This window comes from Chelon labrosus (genome assembly GCF_963514085.1).
Source record: "Chelon labrosus genome assembly, chromosome: 17".
In the NCBI taxonomy this organism is placed as follows: Eukaryota; Metazoa; Chordata; class Actinopteri; order Mugiliformes; family Mugilidae; genus Chelon; species Chelon labrosus.
This window is the reverse complement of record NC_140350.1, coordinates 8,452,275-8,469,165: the sequence shown is the minus strand read 5'-3', so window position 1 is coordinate 8,469,165 and position 16,891 is coordinate 8,452,275. Positions and strand designations below refer to the sequence as shown.

Below are 16,891 nucleotides of genomic sequence, written 5' to 3'. Positions count from 1 at the left end.
CGGCCTTCTTTACTTGGGTAAATGTGGCGTGTGAGCTTTTAGTTGACAGACAGTCCCACACACTGTTTTCCCACCCTTCTTCCTCGTAATGACACGCCCTGCTGGGGTTTGCAGCTGTGCTAGCACAAGCACCAATCCCTGAGCCCTTCACAGCATTTAATGCTATCTCTGAGGAGAAACTACACAACTGAAACATGTTCTGCTTCTTCAGGTAAAACCTGCTTGTACCGAACACAACAGCCCCTTCATTTCAGCTTTTTTTCCTTGAATATCAGAACATTCACTTGCAGGACAAATTAAATGTATTCACGTCAGATATCATAATTCCTGATCTTTGTTCTTTACTGCATGCAAACTAGCATGAGAGTGACTGTTAGGATAATAACACTGCAATGTTGAATTAGGTTCTTTGTGTGACGCCCATCCAAGAAGGAGTGGATTCATTTTATGGACTTTTAATAATGGCCCCAAAACAGCAATTACCTGCTATTAAAAGCCCTGTTTGGACTCCATTATCCATTAGTCCAAAGTATGAATTAATCCAAAGAAGGAATAATAATGGCAGTACAAAGCTGAAGTCACACAGAACAATGGATAATAAGCTTCATCCAGGGTATTTCTCTGCAGGGACCTCCTCCTACAGAACAAAGTGCTCAGACATCAACAGTCAGCTTGGCTGCTCCAGAGACAGAGAGGCTCATGGGGGATGACAGCGCATACATAAACTGTAATTAACTCTCCCTGGGCCTCAGGGGGGTTAGGGGCAGGAGCAAGTGCTCCTCCTCCTCCTTAGTGAAGCCAGCTAAATCCTTTACCTGCCAAGGAGGTGTCAATGGGACCCAGTCCCCCTGGGCTGAGACAGCAGCCTGCACTGCAAAGCGTCCGCCTGTCACAGGGGGCCTCCATCTCCCTGACACACTACTCCCTCTGGACCAACTCCACTGGGAGCAGGCTGAGCTCACAGACCTCAATGAGAACATCTACCATTACCGTTAAAATGCTAAGCGGGGTATTAGCAGCCCTAGGTGCATGTGACATCGTAGTTTAGGGGTCAGGGGAGGTAATTCCTGGTGCAAGATCACAATCAATATCTACAATAACAGCTATTGACTCTCGCTGTGGGAGAGCTTTCTGGGACATCTGCCAACCTGTCAGGAGACAAAAGGTACACTTTACCAGGGTGACGTGTCTTTGAAAAAGTCTGTTAGCTGTCTTTGGGCAAGAAAAAAACCGTCGGATGTGTCTTCAAAGCTAACTAACCCCTTTATAGAGAATATATATCTTCCGTTCAACATGCCGTCTTTACTCTGTTCTGCCCTGGTGCCTATCAGCGAACACGAATGCCCAGCAGCCCTTATATGCATCTTCCAAATCCATGTCAATCTTCCTCTCTTACAAATGCTATTACTGGTCAGGAGAGAACGCTGCTGGCAAACAACTACACCACGACAGACAACGAGAGAAGAAATTCCCAATTCTCAAGTCTCCTGCTGCACCTCTCGGTCCCTGAGGTCCATGGCTTGTTTTGAGAATGTGCGAACACGCTAAAAAGTAGGTGTCTATTCTGGTCATAATGAACACTCCAGGGCCAGGCGGAGCGAGGAAAAAGAGAAGAGGAGCACACACCAGCTTCCCTCCCGCGAGGGTTCATTTGTCAGTCTTCTTCATCCCCGGAAACAAATAAGTGCAATTCCCACTTGGGTTTCTCAAAATGTAAAGCCCTGCCGCTTCCCAGCGTTTCAGTGGTACTGCGGTTTCTAACTAGCAAGCACTGCTTGTTGGAGCGTTAGAGCAGAGGATGAGACCTGGGGGTGTGCGGGTTAGCCGGAGAAGAAAAAGCTAGAGGCGGCTGGGTTTAAGAGGAAAAGGGGGCACTGGAGGGCTTTGTGAGGGTCAGTTGGGTGTGTGTGCGCAGGAAAGCCCTTCATTAAGACAGGATGTCATGGGACCCAGGGAGGGACTTAGGGGGATAACTCATTATCCTAGTGTAAGCCATCTCCCACTGTTCACAGTTCATTAGCTGCACACACCACTTCTGATTTCTATCTCCCTACATGGTGGAAGCTACATGGCAGCTTGTAATGATCAGATACAGGCTACAGCTCTGATCTGGCTGAACTGAATATAACGTGGATTAAAACCACCCCTTAAAATATTATTTAAAAGTGCCATGACACACGAGTTAAGAATATCCACACGTCTTTCCTGATCCACTTTTCATCTCACCTTTATTGTTGCTGTCCTGCAGTGGACCACAGCTCATTAGCATCGCGCAGCTGTATTAGAGTTAGCAGTTTTTAATGTGCTCCTAATATCACACTGATCATTCAGGGTTAATAGTCCTGTGTATTGGTCTTGTAATGGACCTTCATCAGAGGGGTTTTTGGACAGGTGGAGCCATGTTGGAGACAAATGGCTCAGATCTTTACACCAATCATTGCAGTGCACATGATGCAGAGAGGGAGTGACAGGAGGCCTGGCAGAGTGAGATGATGCACAACATTAGGTAGTTTAATATAGTGTTAGGTCATTACTGCAGAACATAAGGAGATTAATTTAGCCTATTATATTCAATGTCACCACCAGATATAGCCTGGCCCATATAAATGATTAACAAACAAGTGCCAACAACATCATCTAACAACATCATCTTTTAAAAGCGCAAATGGCCGGCCAGCACCTGTCCTTCTAAAAAATACATTAGCGTCCGACCCAAGCCAAAACCGCTTTGCTAATCTCCGCCTCTCTCTGCTGCGAGTGTGAGTGGATATGACAGCCTACACCCAAGCCTGTGGGGACATCCTGGCAAATTGATGGCTGTAGAGACCTCTGTGACATGCCGAGCCTCCGTTCCTTGCCGACACCCCTTCCATCTCATCCGTCCTCAAAATAGCCCCTTGATACATTCCAAACCCTCATACGCATTTGTGGGATTTCAAGCAGGCAGGGGTCGCATGGCTCCAATCACACAAAACCAACAACCTAACACATAGCAGGAACCACGAGACTGGCAGCTGAGCCATGACCGCTGAGTGGGTTTTACAGTTATGTAGCAAGCAGAGGTGAAAGCACCGAAGTCTGAACCTGCTGTGCTGATGCTAGTGTTTCAATAAAGAAGCCACTGTTTGGCCAGCTGACTGGTAATCTGGAGGGACATCCTGCTCCGCATTACAGACTGAGGGACACCAGGTGATGCAACAGCTGGTAACCTGTGGGTGCTGACTGAAGGTCTGTCCCATAACAGTGTCATGCTGTAACACTTCTTATTACTGCTGTCAATCTAGTGGGAAAGAGTGGTGATATTAATCAAAACTAGTAACACTGAGTTGATTTGCTCAGAGGATCTTAGCTTTATCAGTTCCCAATGGAACAACTCTGGATCAAATATCTACCACGAAAACTTTGTGGGTTGGGGAGTTGGCTACATTGGTGGTACAAGATGAAAGGTCAGGACCTTCAAAGTTATTAAGATAGATTCATCCTCTAAGAACCACGAGGAACAGTCCGGATCAAGTTCATGAACCAACCGGCCAACAGGGCCACTAGCACAGCTAAACGTTACAGAAATAAATTCTCTAGTATTACATTTCTCTATTAAACATACAGATTGTGGATGTTATAAGATAAGTTGGTCTTCTTGTTGGTAAGCTAGAAGGTGTAGCAAGACTGCATTTACCATTGTGTTAAGAATGGGGAAATGTAGCCTGTAGGCTCTCAGTGCTATACCTGTGGCCTGGAACTGTTAAACAACAAAAAAAAGCCTTTGAAAGGCAAAGTGCTGACAACTCCACAACCCAGAGCTGTCTGTCAAGGCTGACGTTCCAAGTTCCACTCAGTCACTGTCAAGCCTTCAATTTTTTTTTTCTCCATCTCTGTCTGGCAATGCTCCATCTCCCTTCCTGTAGTGCGCTAGTAAGCAGAATCATCCTCAAACACCTCAAAGATCAAATCGCTTTTCCAGAGCCAAGAGTTTTACCACACTCCAGCAACACATTTGCTCCAAAAACTGCACAACCATGTCAGTCAATTATAAGACACAAACAATGGTGATGTTGTTGGGAGGAGTTTACGCTGCCCTTCACTTTGTTTCCTCTGCATGCATTATCCTGCTCCATCTCACAAATAAGCAGAGCGAGACACAATGTTTGCTCAAGTTGAATCAATTAAAGCACACACTGCACTGAATAAGTATTCATGACCCTCATTGAAAATTCAGTCTTACACTGGTATGTCTCAGTAAACATTAATTACAATCTGGATCTCCCTCTGTGCTGTGCTGCTGGAATAAAATCTCCCCTGAAAATAGTCACAGTCCTCAGTTACACAGAATGTTTTAAGAGACTATTTTGCCTCAGGCTTTAGTATGGAAACCATTTAGTCCCTGAAAAGCTCGCTCTTCTTTCTCTATATTTTGTTTGACAACAAAATTAGACTTGTAATTGAGCAGCGAGTGTTGACAGTGGTCTGACCTCAGGAGTGGTTTAGACAGCACATGTTCCCCAAAGAGCTCCTTGGTGAGGGACCAGAATCTGTTTATTTGTTCTTAATGAAGCCTGCAGTTGCATTAATGGCAGACATCTTTAAAAGATCTCCCTCCCACACGGAAAAGAACAATAAACAGCAGGCCACCAGTTTCTGTCAGAGGTTGCTCTCACTTGCATCCCCACTCTCACATACTCAGAGAGGCCACACGCTCAGCTTTGAGACACAGCCAGACAAAACACAACTCAGTGTCTTTCTCTCCATGTGTTTGTCTTTACGGAAACTTGCTAGTTTATTGAGTACAGACAAACTGCAATGCAGTTAATAGCTCTTCTAGGACTACAACCTGTGAAAACCTAGGATGTTCACACACTCTGGAGAGTGTGTCTTTCTCAGTGGAACACCCTGGAGTCCATATTAGTGGAGGACATCTGAGTTCATCTTGCTCTCTGTGGAAGATTTTTTTTTTTAAATCCCTGATGTTGCAGTACTCCTCTCTAGTGCCCAAAGCAGTGAGAGTCCATGTCACCTGAGGATGCGCCAAGGGAGACTCCCGCTCAATGCACCTCTACAGAGGTGTCATGAGGATCTTTCAAAGCTTACACCTGATGCAAGTCATGTAATGAGCTTAGACGAGCAAACAGTCAGATTTTCAGTTGTAAACAGACATGAATAAATAAACATGACCGAGACAACAATTTGTACTGTACTATTTTGTACCACCGGTGATTGGCCTTATATATGATTCCTATTCAGCACCTCCGACAATGAATGAACATACAGCTGTGCACAGGATCATCACCTGTCCATCAACTGCCACCACTAGTGAGGCTACACATGATCGACATGACATGTCAGTTTGGAGAACTGCTGAGGAAGTGGTTAATTCACATTTCGCTAAGCTAAAAACAACCGGCTTATAAATATAATGATGTTGAGTAGATGAGTTAAGTTAAGAGTTAAGCTTGGCCTGATATCCGTTCACAGAGAAGGTGAAACCTTGTGGCAGTAACATTAGCTGGGGAAGCTTTCACCCTGACCTCAAAGCCAAAGCCTCCGGAGAATCTCCAGTCTATTAGCTCCTTATCTCTCCCTCCTTCAGTTCTGAAGACTTTAACAGCATTAGCTAGAGCAGTAACACCTCACTGAGATACCTCCGGAGTGTCTCCAGAGTGACGGAGAACCTCTCAGCAAAGAGTTCACAGGATACAGGCATAGGTGTTGGACATCCCCCAGATGGGAGCTTAGGGTGCTGGGGCCTGACAATGATGGACACTCCCCTGCTGGCCCTCCCAGACTCTCCGTCATGTCAGCAGCTCTCTAAAGCTTGAGCCAAGAGAGGTGCTGGGTTACACAGCCAGGACATCCCGCCATGTGGAGGGTCTTGGACTGGAGCTGTTTTATTAGTGCTAGACTCCCAGGGGTGGCTGGGGAAGGGGACTGGGAAGTTAAACAGAAATACAGTTGGTGGTGATGTGGGTGAGGGGGGTGGGTGAGCAGAGCAACTATTCTGGCTGTGAGAGCGTGACATGTGTAGTCTTTCAGTGAGAATACCACAGTGCACTGATATCACCTCACAGTAACGCAAACTGCTGCTTTAACAAGCTGTGATTGAGCAAAAGGCCAAAAGCGGAGGCGGGGGAGAGTTGTTAAGCAACCTCTCTGAACATCTATATTTCATGCCTGTCTCATTTGGTTTATGAATTTTGTATTACAAGTTGTGAAGCCAAAGCAAGTGCGTATGTAAATATAAATAGTGTGTGTATATGCAGTGATGTCATGCTGCATGCTGTGTGCGGTTAACCGAGACATAAACCCCTGACTCCTCGTCTAAGATAGACTGTCTGTGCCTGTGATCCTCAGTGAAATGGTAGCAATCTGGGGTAATTGGGCTTAGTAAGCCACTGAACGTTCTGAGCTCCTCTGACAGATGCAAAGCCATAGATGAGCAGCTGCCAGACCACAGAGAACAAGCACTTACACATGTTTACAGTATGACAGAGTGCAAGTGGCAAACGGAAAACGAAAATACATGAGTGACAGAAAGGAGAGGAAAGGGAAAGAAACTTGCTCCGTCCTGTCTCCTACCTTTGCTAGTATCCATCCGTGCTCCCTTCATATTCTGTCTGGCAGGGGGAGTGAGCTCCTCTCTCTCAAGTCATAATGAAGCCATTTACTTACACAGAACTGCTGCAAAAATATTCTTCCACCCACAGTAGCTCTGATTACAGCTGTTCCTGTAATGGCTCTTAACTGCTTCTGTGCCTCGCTCTCACTGCTTACGTCTCACCCCGACAACATGTGGCAAATCTTGCTGCCTTAGACAAACTCTTGAGGCCTACATGTTTGGTCACCTTCCCCCAAAGCCGCCCCCGCACCATGACAATCTTTACTTGCACATGAGGATGTAGCGGTAGGATCAGTAGCAGCAGAGTGTCCCATTTCTAGCTCTCCTTTAGAGCACAAATCTTTATATATCCCTGAGGGTGTGAGGTCAGGCTGCAGGGAACGTAATGGGAGAAGAGTTGGGTCAGGGACTCGATGACGGGCATGCTGGCACAGGTGACCAACAGAAGGGGGGTGTGGAAAGCTGGCCAAAGGGCTAGACTTCTCCTTCCAGGGGTCTGTGCAGGGCAGCTCTCAGGGGGACACTTGTTGCCGGCGGCTGACAGATTCTCTGCAGGTTTGGCTGTCATGCCCAGGCTCACTGAGGCTTTGAAATAACAGTAGCGTGTAATGTGGAAGATCCATCTAGTCCACAGCAATTGGTCGGTGCACACACTGTTGCAGTGGTGTAAAACTACACTGAGAAACAAGGCAGCTGTGGAGGGAACCAGACCATTTGACCTCAAACATGTCACATGTACATAAGCCAACTGATGGGACCTCTCAAAGGGCCAGATATCTCTGCTAGTGAAGAGTGAAAAATGTCTGGTGGCCTTTTTTTCTGTGCATGTTGTTCCCTAAAGATACACGAAGTGCAAGGACTGCTGAGAGGCCCACGGTCTCTTACATGGAAATCTCTGTTCTTCAGCCAGCCATGAAACATCTGTCATTCCTTTGCCAATTTAACTCCACAGTTGAAAGCATATTTTACTGACACCATGGTCACTTTAGTCAATTCTTGAAAAATGTCAGACTGCATTAATATCAGCAGGTACTCACAGAGTGTGACTACACATGAACGAACAATATTCAGGTTCATTCAGATAATTTGAGTTGAATATTCAAAAACAAATGTGTGAATGCTCCACTATGCAACATTATTAGTTGTTGTTTGCAAACTTGCAAGAGTCTTCATATCCTGCCTTCACAGGTGCATCACTGTATTTCTTGGCTTGTTACTGCCTCTGAATTTCAGCAGCACAACATGAAACTGGCAACAAAATTTGTATTCCCTTGCCTGCATGTGGGCGTGTATACAGTTTGAGAGCAAAGGAGGCCCAACCATGAAAACCTTGCTCTGTAACTCTGCTAGTCGGCCACAGCTCCACAAGTTAAAAGGTAGTCCAGTTTAGCGAGCCAGAACAATAACGTCTACACATCCACAACATTTTCAACTCCACATTCTAAAAGATTTTAAGTGCAAACATGTGCACCTGAGAACCGCAAGTCAAAAGAAGAGCTGCAGACTCTGATCTGAAAATAACAGAGCTTAGCACGCAGCTCTTCCATTGCAAAACTTCTTTAACTTGCACCGCCGCCTATGGCTGGAAAATATAACGCTGTGTGTCATTACTACAATGCTGCGTATTCTTCAATAAAACAGACTCTTTTTGGAATGTATGCTAAACCACACGAGGTGACGGGCCGAATGCTAATGTCCTGTTATGATCTCATGTGTTCCTGGCCTTAACCCCTGCTTCACATCCCCACTGTATAGCAACAGTACAAGCACTACAATGTCCCATTGCACCAATGTTGTGTTTTTCAGTAGACAAATCCATCTGCTGAAAAAGTCAGCAGTATACAATGTATATGTACACTTATATATTATACATATATAGATTTATATATATTTAAAGACAATGTGGACTGAGTTTAGTGTCATAATACCAGTGCCAAAGGTGAAATTGTTGAAGTTAAATATGTCTAAAAACAACTAGTGGACTTTCAGATTACAGACAATTCAGGATGTCCGATGTCCGTCAGCACAACTTAAGTGTTTCCCAACACACTGAGTGGCACTGCAACATGTGTTTCTTGTCAGTCAGTGTGGCAGCTTTGGGAAACAATAGACAACAGTCTGCAGAGCCAACAAACTTCAAACACAGGCATGCTTAAATCTCAATTACAGTCACATGCTCATAAAAAAAACCATACCCGCTCATAAAGACCCTCTGATTTTTTTCTCTCTCTCTCTCTCTCTCACACACACAGAAAACTCTACCAGTCAACGGGTCCAATGCCACCCTGGTTGAGATGCATGTACTGCAGCACTATGCCTGCTGCCTGGATGTGTTCAGTGTCAGCCTGTCCTCCATGAAACCCTGTCAGCTTGTCACCTAAGCATAGCTTCAGACTGGACCATACCAGCCCATGGGGGAGGGGTGACTCCTAATTGTACAGCTGACTCCTCCTTAGGTGAGGGACACCCTTGGCTTACTCTGTCTTATTTTCAAGACTCTCCAGCTGCACTAAGGGGTCTTGACGCTCTGCTCATCCTCTGTGTCAAGTGTAGAAAAAGCCCTCTTTTCTCATTTCTCACTCCTGCCCATTCCCCATCTGCCTCTTCAACCACAAGGCAGAGTGTGAGAGCAACTGGCCTGCAGCAGTAAGGAGAGTGACAGCTCGAGCTGACACACTGACACCACCATGATTTCACCGGGGAGAAAGGCATGGAGGGCTGGAAAGAGAAATCTGTCCCCAGAGAGTCATCAGTGGGCCTCTTTCAATCCTTTTCAAATGGGGCCAACTGGTTTTACACACATCCTCACAGCACATTCAGGCTGCTTGCAAGGATCAGATTCAATACAGCCTGCGCAGAGCGTTAAAACGATATAAGAAAAACTCATTCCAGCGGGGTAACAGCTTGAATGCATGGATCAAATGTCTGAAAATCTGTTGAGGTATCAATTTGCATGTAGCTTTTTCTCTTAAATCTTTACCAGCATTACAGAAGCAGCCGACGTGTCTGTGTGCCTGTGTGTGCGAACATGTCAAGTGCCGTCTCATTACCCCCTTGCTCAGGTTTCACTGCAGCCAGATTAGCGGGACACCCGGGGCAGAAAAGAAGCTGTTAATCGCCGTCTCTCCACTCCCATCCATTCGTACCTTCATCCCTCCTAGCGTGGAAAGGCTGTGTGGTCTGCTGATGTGGTGGTAAACCAACCCATTGCTCACAAAGAGGGAAGCAGGATGATTAAACCAGTCCCGAGTTCTCACCCTCTTCTCTCTGCTTGCCGACCTCTTTCTCAGGAAACCTCAGCACAGCCACATCAACATGCTTTTCAAAATAACACCACAAATTAGCTGAGGGTTGCTGGCAAGCTCCATAGTGATGAGCTACGGCTGTGGGACTGTGATACTTGGCAATGCAGGGTAAGTGTAGGGGAGGCTGGCTGGGATTTGAGCTGTTTATTTGAACTGTGCCGTCGTCCAAACAGTCAGCTGCCTTTCTGCTCCCTCGTCAAGCCCCAGAGCTTAAGCTAGGATTGTAGTGTTGGTGGAGAGAGAACAACTTGATATCCCCCTTTGGGCAGCGGCTGCCCTTGGCTTGGGTTACTTTAGGGGAACAATGCGGCCTCTGTCCACGGCCTCCAACTCAGTGAAGACATGGGCTCAGACAGGCTCGCTAGTGTCAGGCATGGCCAGGGGATTCATACATCACAACACCACACTGCACACTGCCTGAGAGCAGGGTTTAGAGAAAAAGCTTCCAAACATGGCTTCCCAGCTCTGCCTCTAAATGGCCCAACAGAGCCCCCGTCTCAGCACACTAAGAGCTAAACCAGACGTGCAGCCCATACTGGCGCAACGGCCCGTTTGCTCTTGGCTTGAAAGGCCCCCCCCCTTCTGGGATTTTGGTTTTTGTACGACAGTGTTTACACTAAAACCTGACACGTGGAATAAGGAGGGCTGCTAGAGCCCTGAAATCAAATAGCTCCCTCTAGAAGCAGCTTAATCTGTAACAGATGGTGACAGTCGGACGGATGTTGATGGGTTTGGGCAGGCTTCTAAGAACAGTGGCCAAAAGCCAGAGACGATGAACCAAAAGATGGTTATGAAATGGAACATTGTGCAGTTCATTATATGTTGTTTATATTAAATGCACATGCTTTAAAATTTATTTTCCGGGATACCTATATAACTTTACACACATGCACACCGTCCACTACAAATGAACTCCTCTCCGCCCACTCTGCTCAGAAGTCAGAATCTACTGTATCTTGAGAGCACACCCGACACAAGGGGGTGATGTTTAACTAAAGATCTGAAAGCCACAACTTCCCAGCACACCTAGTGGCTGGCCGTCAGTAGCCTGTGGTAGTATAATCAAACGTAGGGTGAAATATATGAAAGCCACACATTGTGTGTGCAGAGCAGAAACACATGCAAGGGATCTATGGTGTGGTGCTAACAAACCAGGATCCTGCTCTGTAGTCCTCTCTAATCTGCCCTGAGGCTCATCGGGGCTTTATTTCTGCCCTGCATATTTATGAGAATCAGAGAGGGTGAGAAGAGGCGAAAAGCTAACCTCTTTTCTTGTGGGAGCAATTAAAGCCTTGCTTTCATCAATCCTGATCAGAGTCTCCATGCTCTCGCCCTCTCGTAGCTTTCTCTGCCTATACAGGCTGTTTACACTTTCACTTCTCTCCTCTGGCTATGAATGAGTGGATAGGGAAACAGAAAGGCTCTTTCACCTGTCGTTTTCCCCCCAAAGAAATACCACAGCTGTAAGACAGCAGTAGACCACAAAGTCTGACACAAAGCTTTGATATCTCTGATTCCTACAGTGACAGTTGAGGATTACACAGATTACAGCAGTGGTCATTTATTTGAAGCATGAAAACAAAGCTGCAGTGTCTGAAGAATCCAACAAATGCTTGAGCCCTTACCAGTTTGAACATCTTTTTTTTTTTTTGTATGTGTGGCCTTCTGACATCGTTTTATCTAACAACCGAACAAAAACGGGTGGTTCTGCAAACTTTGAGACTTTGAGCATGTTTCTTTAACCAACCAAATCCTACTTCATGCTGCTCAAAGCAACACTACACCGCAGGGGCTCATCATTTCACAGTGAACAGTAAAATCTTATCCGCTATGTTAATCCCATCTCCTATTTAGTACACGCGTCTCCAAAGCTGCTATGCTGCAATTCTGGAACTGATGCCTCAAGTCATTCAGCAGAGCCAAAATCTGTTTGCTAGAATGACATCATGGGGCCACGGCGGCTGCTTAAAAACACACAAAAGAGTCGGAGAGGCGGTGTGATAGAAATGGCTGCAGGGTAGAGACCTTGAGCTGGGAAAGGGCTGTCAGACACACATGGTAGATTGTGATAGAAGGGTGGATCATTCCTAACCAGCACTCCAGCTCTTGTGAATGTACAAATGCGCTCACACACTCGTATGCACATGCAGCGCCAAGGCGCCATGAGGCCTCATTAAGGAGGTCGGCTCTCTCTCCCTCTTTGGCAGTGTCACCTCTGCCGCAGGGACCAAAGACTGACACAGGCATAATTGGCCTGAACACACCAACAGTGCACTGGGAACGGCTGCGTCTTGGTAAGTGGTGTGCGTATGTGTGTGTATGTGTGTGTGCATGTGTGTGTGCATGTGTGTGGTGCTTTGACCCTGTTAATGCAGCACAGTTGGCAGGAGAGTGGCTGATGTCACATTGGATCAGTGGATGCTGGTGATGGTGATGGAGGGAGGAGCTCTCCTGGGAAGAAGAGACTGGTGCTTTCAACACCTCCGGCCTGCCATCCACTTTCGCTAGTTTGTGGCATCGATGGCAATGTTGGTGACAACAATAAAACATCTGAAAACAGGAGATGCTGGCTAAAATAAGCAATAAGTATAAGTACTAAAACTACACTACAGCTAAAAAGGAACCGCAAATCTCCCCCAAACATTCTTAGAAAAAAACCCCCAAAAACTGGGAGTGAGAAAATGAGCTTTTTTTTCCTTATGAATGATGTATTGCCTATGAAACCAAACCATATTCCTGAATAAACTGAGCATGCTTACACAATCCTTCACCCTAGACCATTTCAAAATATGCTCCAGTGTTACCATAGACACCTGGGAGAAACAGACATGTCCAGTATAAAGCTGCTCACCATTCAACCCTGACTGGCTGCTAAACCGCCACATACTGTATCTCAGTGTGGCAGGCACATGGGGAGCGGGCAGGAAAACTAAAGCCTTTCACTTTGATCTCTGGAGTTCAGCCCATTTAAATGTTTGTGTTTGAGATGTAGACCTTTAATTTCGGCCTGATGGGTTCCAGGCTCTTTGGGTTTAGCATGGCATGTCGGATACAGGAGTGTTTACACAGTCTCCCTCCAGCTCTCCTGGTGCTGAAATAAGTGCATTAAGATGGATGGATTTACTTAGTCTCTAACCTCAGGGACTCGGGGAACAAACTCTGAATGACCTCTTTGTGTTGCAGGAGGGGATAGAATGAGACTGGCCCGCACTGCCGAGTGTGTGTGTGTTGCTTCAGCACCAACAGACCCATTCATAGCATCTCCTTAAAACTGGTTCTCAATCAACAAACTCCTACCAAGGGGGCACCAGCTAGACCCGTGGTCTCACATTCACTATTTATTTGACTGAGTTATCCGCCAAAAAACTCCATAATTAGATCTGATATCACTGTTAGAGGTGTACCTGTTGGCTGTAAACTTTAACTCAATTTTCAAACATCCTGCAAAGATAGTATAGTCATCAAGCCAAATATTTTCCTTAAGAGTTTAATACAAAAATATTTTGTACATTAAAAACTATGAAGTCTGGAGGAGTAGACTCTTGCAGAGCTAAGATCAGGACTAATGAGCTGAGATCAATACAAACATTTACAAAATATGCACTTCTGGAAGCGTTGCCATTACTCATTTTCCATGGGGGCCGGGGCAATTGTTCGCAACTGCAATGCAGTAAATCAGCCGGTGCTTCCCTTGATTTGTTAACCTTTGTTTGGCTGTGTCAGCAGATGAGGCATGGCTAGAGCGGCCCCTTTCATGGTCATGAAATACAGCCTCTGTCTCTGTAGTTGCAGCCGTCGGGGGGAGGTTGCGGGGGGGCTTCCCCTCTGTGTACCACAGGATATTGAGCTTCCTTTACCCCTTAGAGATACATTAAATGCTCCTAGCAGGGGGACTGGTATCCAACAGATGCAAAGACCACTGGGGGAAACGCCTGGAATCACTTTCCGTTCCGTGCCATTCAGAGTTAAATGCTTCAGAGCCCTGTCTTATTTCTCAAAACATACGTGGTTATTAAATATCAAAAGAGAATTTATCTTGTGGTTGAGCCAAAACAACAACAATGCTTTATTCCAGCCGTTATGTCAGGACGGACGGTGCAGAGACCTCTTTGTGACCTCCCAGTCCCTTGCGGGAAAAGAAAGACCGTCCTTGACTGCAGCCGCTTCTCAGAACGCACAAAAGGCCAATGGTAGTCAGGTCATCTTTCCACTGCGCATCAGGTCAAGTTCCATAGGCAGCCCTGATTTCTTGACACATAAACCCACACAGACGGCAGAGGTCAGCATGAGGGCAGTGCAGGGAGCCTGGGGCAGTAAACCAACACTGGTGCTGTGAAAGGCCAACCATCTCTTTCCAGTCGACTGAATGAGTTAGGGAGCTGCCTGGGTGATTTGTGGCGTGATTGTTGCTCTCTATATCACTTGAGATTACAGCAGGTGGCGGCCCGCTGCCTGGAAGTACACACAGCTATATCACCAGTCCTCCTCTCAGGAAATAGAGAGAGAATGAGGCAAAGAGAGAAAAACAAGCCCTCAGCTCCCTCCCACACAGCAGTAATACGCTCACAGGCAATTTTGCTGCCAGCAGAGCTCTCTATGACAATCCAGGGAGCTCTTCAGCTCTGATATCTGCCACAAAAGTTCACCTCCGCTTCTCTCTTTCCACTATTTTTTTAAACAATGCCATCAGCGCCGCAAATTACACCTTCCACATTGCACATTATTCTCTCCCCTGGTGACAGACGTACTCAAGCCTGACACACTTCACTAGCGGCGCTCTTCACGCTGGCGTCAGCCCCGGGTCTCGCTGTAGCACCGCTTCATTTTCACATTAACTCCAGTAAAGCATGGTGAAATCAGCGTTATGCTGAGGGGGGAAACTGAGAATCACTACACTGTGCATTTCAATTCACCCCCGCTCTGAACTCGGCCTCAGATCGCAGACACAGCTGCAGGAGATGTCTCACGAGGGACTGGATTCTCCAATATATGTACCAGATGAATTTTTTCTTTATAAAATAAAGTGCTCCTTAGCTACACATTGAAGACGTTCCGTGGTTTATCAAAATCGTGCGTACTATTCTAAATTGATGTCATATATACTGGTACACTCTCTCTCATTTTCAGACCTACTCTTGAAAAATGGCACTGCAGACCTTTTTAAATGTCACCCAGCATTATCTTAATCTTGCTGCTGGGCTACACTCAGCAAACAATGCACATTGAGCCTCGTCTGTGCTCCAGAATGACAGACTAAGCCGAGTCTCTAGGACGGCTTGTGGATTGACAATATCATAAAGGATGGGAATATAACCCGATGACAAGATATCATTGCCCCGGGACACAGCTTTAATCATTTGATAGATCTGTCTGCAGACCTTTGTGGTGACACGCTGTGCTAGTTTGTCATCATCAGTATCTGTGCGAGCCAGCACTTCAATCCAATCCCTGGACAGCAGTCACAGCCTTAATAAGGCTTGGTTACCGATTTCCACCGCCGGCACCTTGGAAGCAGCTTAGACTTCAGAAAAGTTGTTTATATCACTAGCGGCCAATAGACTACGCCCCAGTTTTCCGACTGGTGCTTAGTCCCCTGCAGAGGAAATGAATCGGGTTAGCTAGCTGACACCTGCAGGTGCACTGACAACCGAGGTAATTAGAGATAACATTTAATGACTCTTAGTTAATGAAATCCATTCCTGAGAAAATGAACCCAGAGTGAGCAGGATGGAGCGAGAAAAACAAGAGAGGCGAGCTAAGACTGTTGGTGACTTTAAGCTCCTACATTAGACGCTATGCACCGTTGACACAGACGGCCCCGGGGTGAAGCCGACACAAAAGGGGAAGAAAACAAATCATCGTCTGAAAACACAAAAAGACACATTCTCATCAGTTGGATTTTCTTTTTAAAATGCAGTGTAGGCCTCGGGCGGGAAGAAAAAACACTACGGCTTTGGAAGGAACACGAAAAAATACACTGTAATTATCCAGTAGGTGAGAAGGCTGTAAGATTAAAAGATGAGGGACCAGCACTAAGTCTTCAAAGAGACCCGAGGTTGCCCTGGGCTCATTTCCAATCTTGCTGCAGAGGATAAAAAGCCAAAAGTCAGTCATTACCAAAGCTGCACATCAGCAGCTGAATTACAATGGCCTTCTCAACACCAAGTTGTTTTAAGGTATAATACCTTTATTCTGATCAGTCACAGTATTATTAATAATAATAATAATAATAATAATAGCACTGTGTGTGAGATAAACTTTTGCCTCAGATGCCAAGAACAATACATTCTTAAAATATATTGTACAATACAGTGACATAATAATCATATTCTGTCACAGATGTGCCAAGCTCCTTTGTTTATTCCTTACTCGTATTTTATGTCAAAGCCAAATTTATTCACCAAAACCTACTTTATATTGTAACTATATTGATTTTTCCTGAATTCAGAGTAGGCAGCATTTACATTTTAACAACTACGTTGTGATAACTAGCTCTTTCATGGTCTGTAATGCCGGTCTCATATCTATGCTGAAACCTAAAACCCAATAAGAATTTTAAGAAGAAAGCCCACAAACCCTCATACAAATGGAGACTTTTTGCACCTGCCTTTGGGCAAATATTGACTCTCATCATCCCACAAACGAGCCCTCTCTCGCTATTTTTGTTGGAGCCGTTGCCTGTCCCAAGGTTTGGTTGCATTAGAGTGTTGGTAATCCCTCCAACAAAAACCAACCCGACTCTTTTAATCTCAACACCACCCTCCATAAAAATACCAGTGGTCCTCTCTGCTCTCCCTGCACCTGGATTCTTTTACTCGGCTTTTGCAATAGTGGCCGGCATTAGCATATGGCAGGAGAGGAGGAGGGGACGAGGATGGTAAAAGAGAAGAAAAGAGGGGATATTTAAATGGAAATAGGGGCCAAGAGAGTGGACTATCATGCTGCAGAGAGAAAGCATATTTTGTGTACTGTTTCC

The 16,891-nt window shown here is 45.8% G+C and overlaps 1 protein-coding gene across 5 annotated transcripts in view; it reads right to left on the bottom strand.

Moving 5' to 3' along the window:
* auts2a (activator of transcription and developmental regulator AUTS2 a) overlaps positions 1-16,891 on the bottom strand; it is a 293,350-nt gene that overhangs the window by 13,767 nt on the left and 262,692 nt on the right. The gene's annotated exons all lie outside the window — the stretch shown is intronic.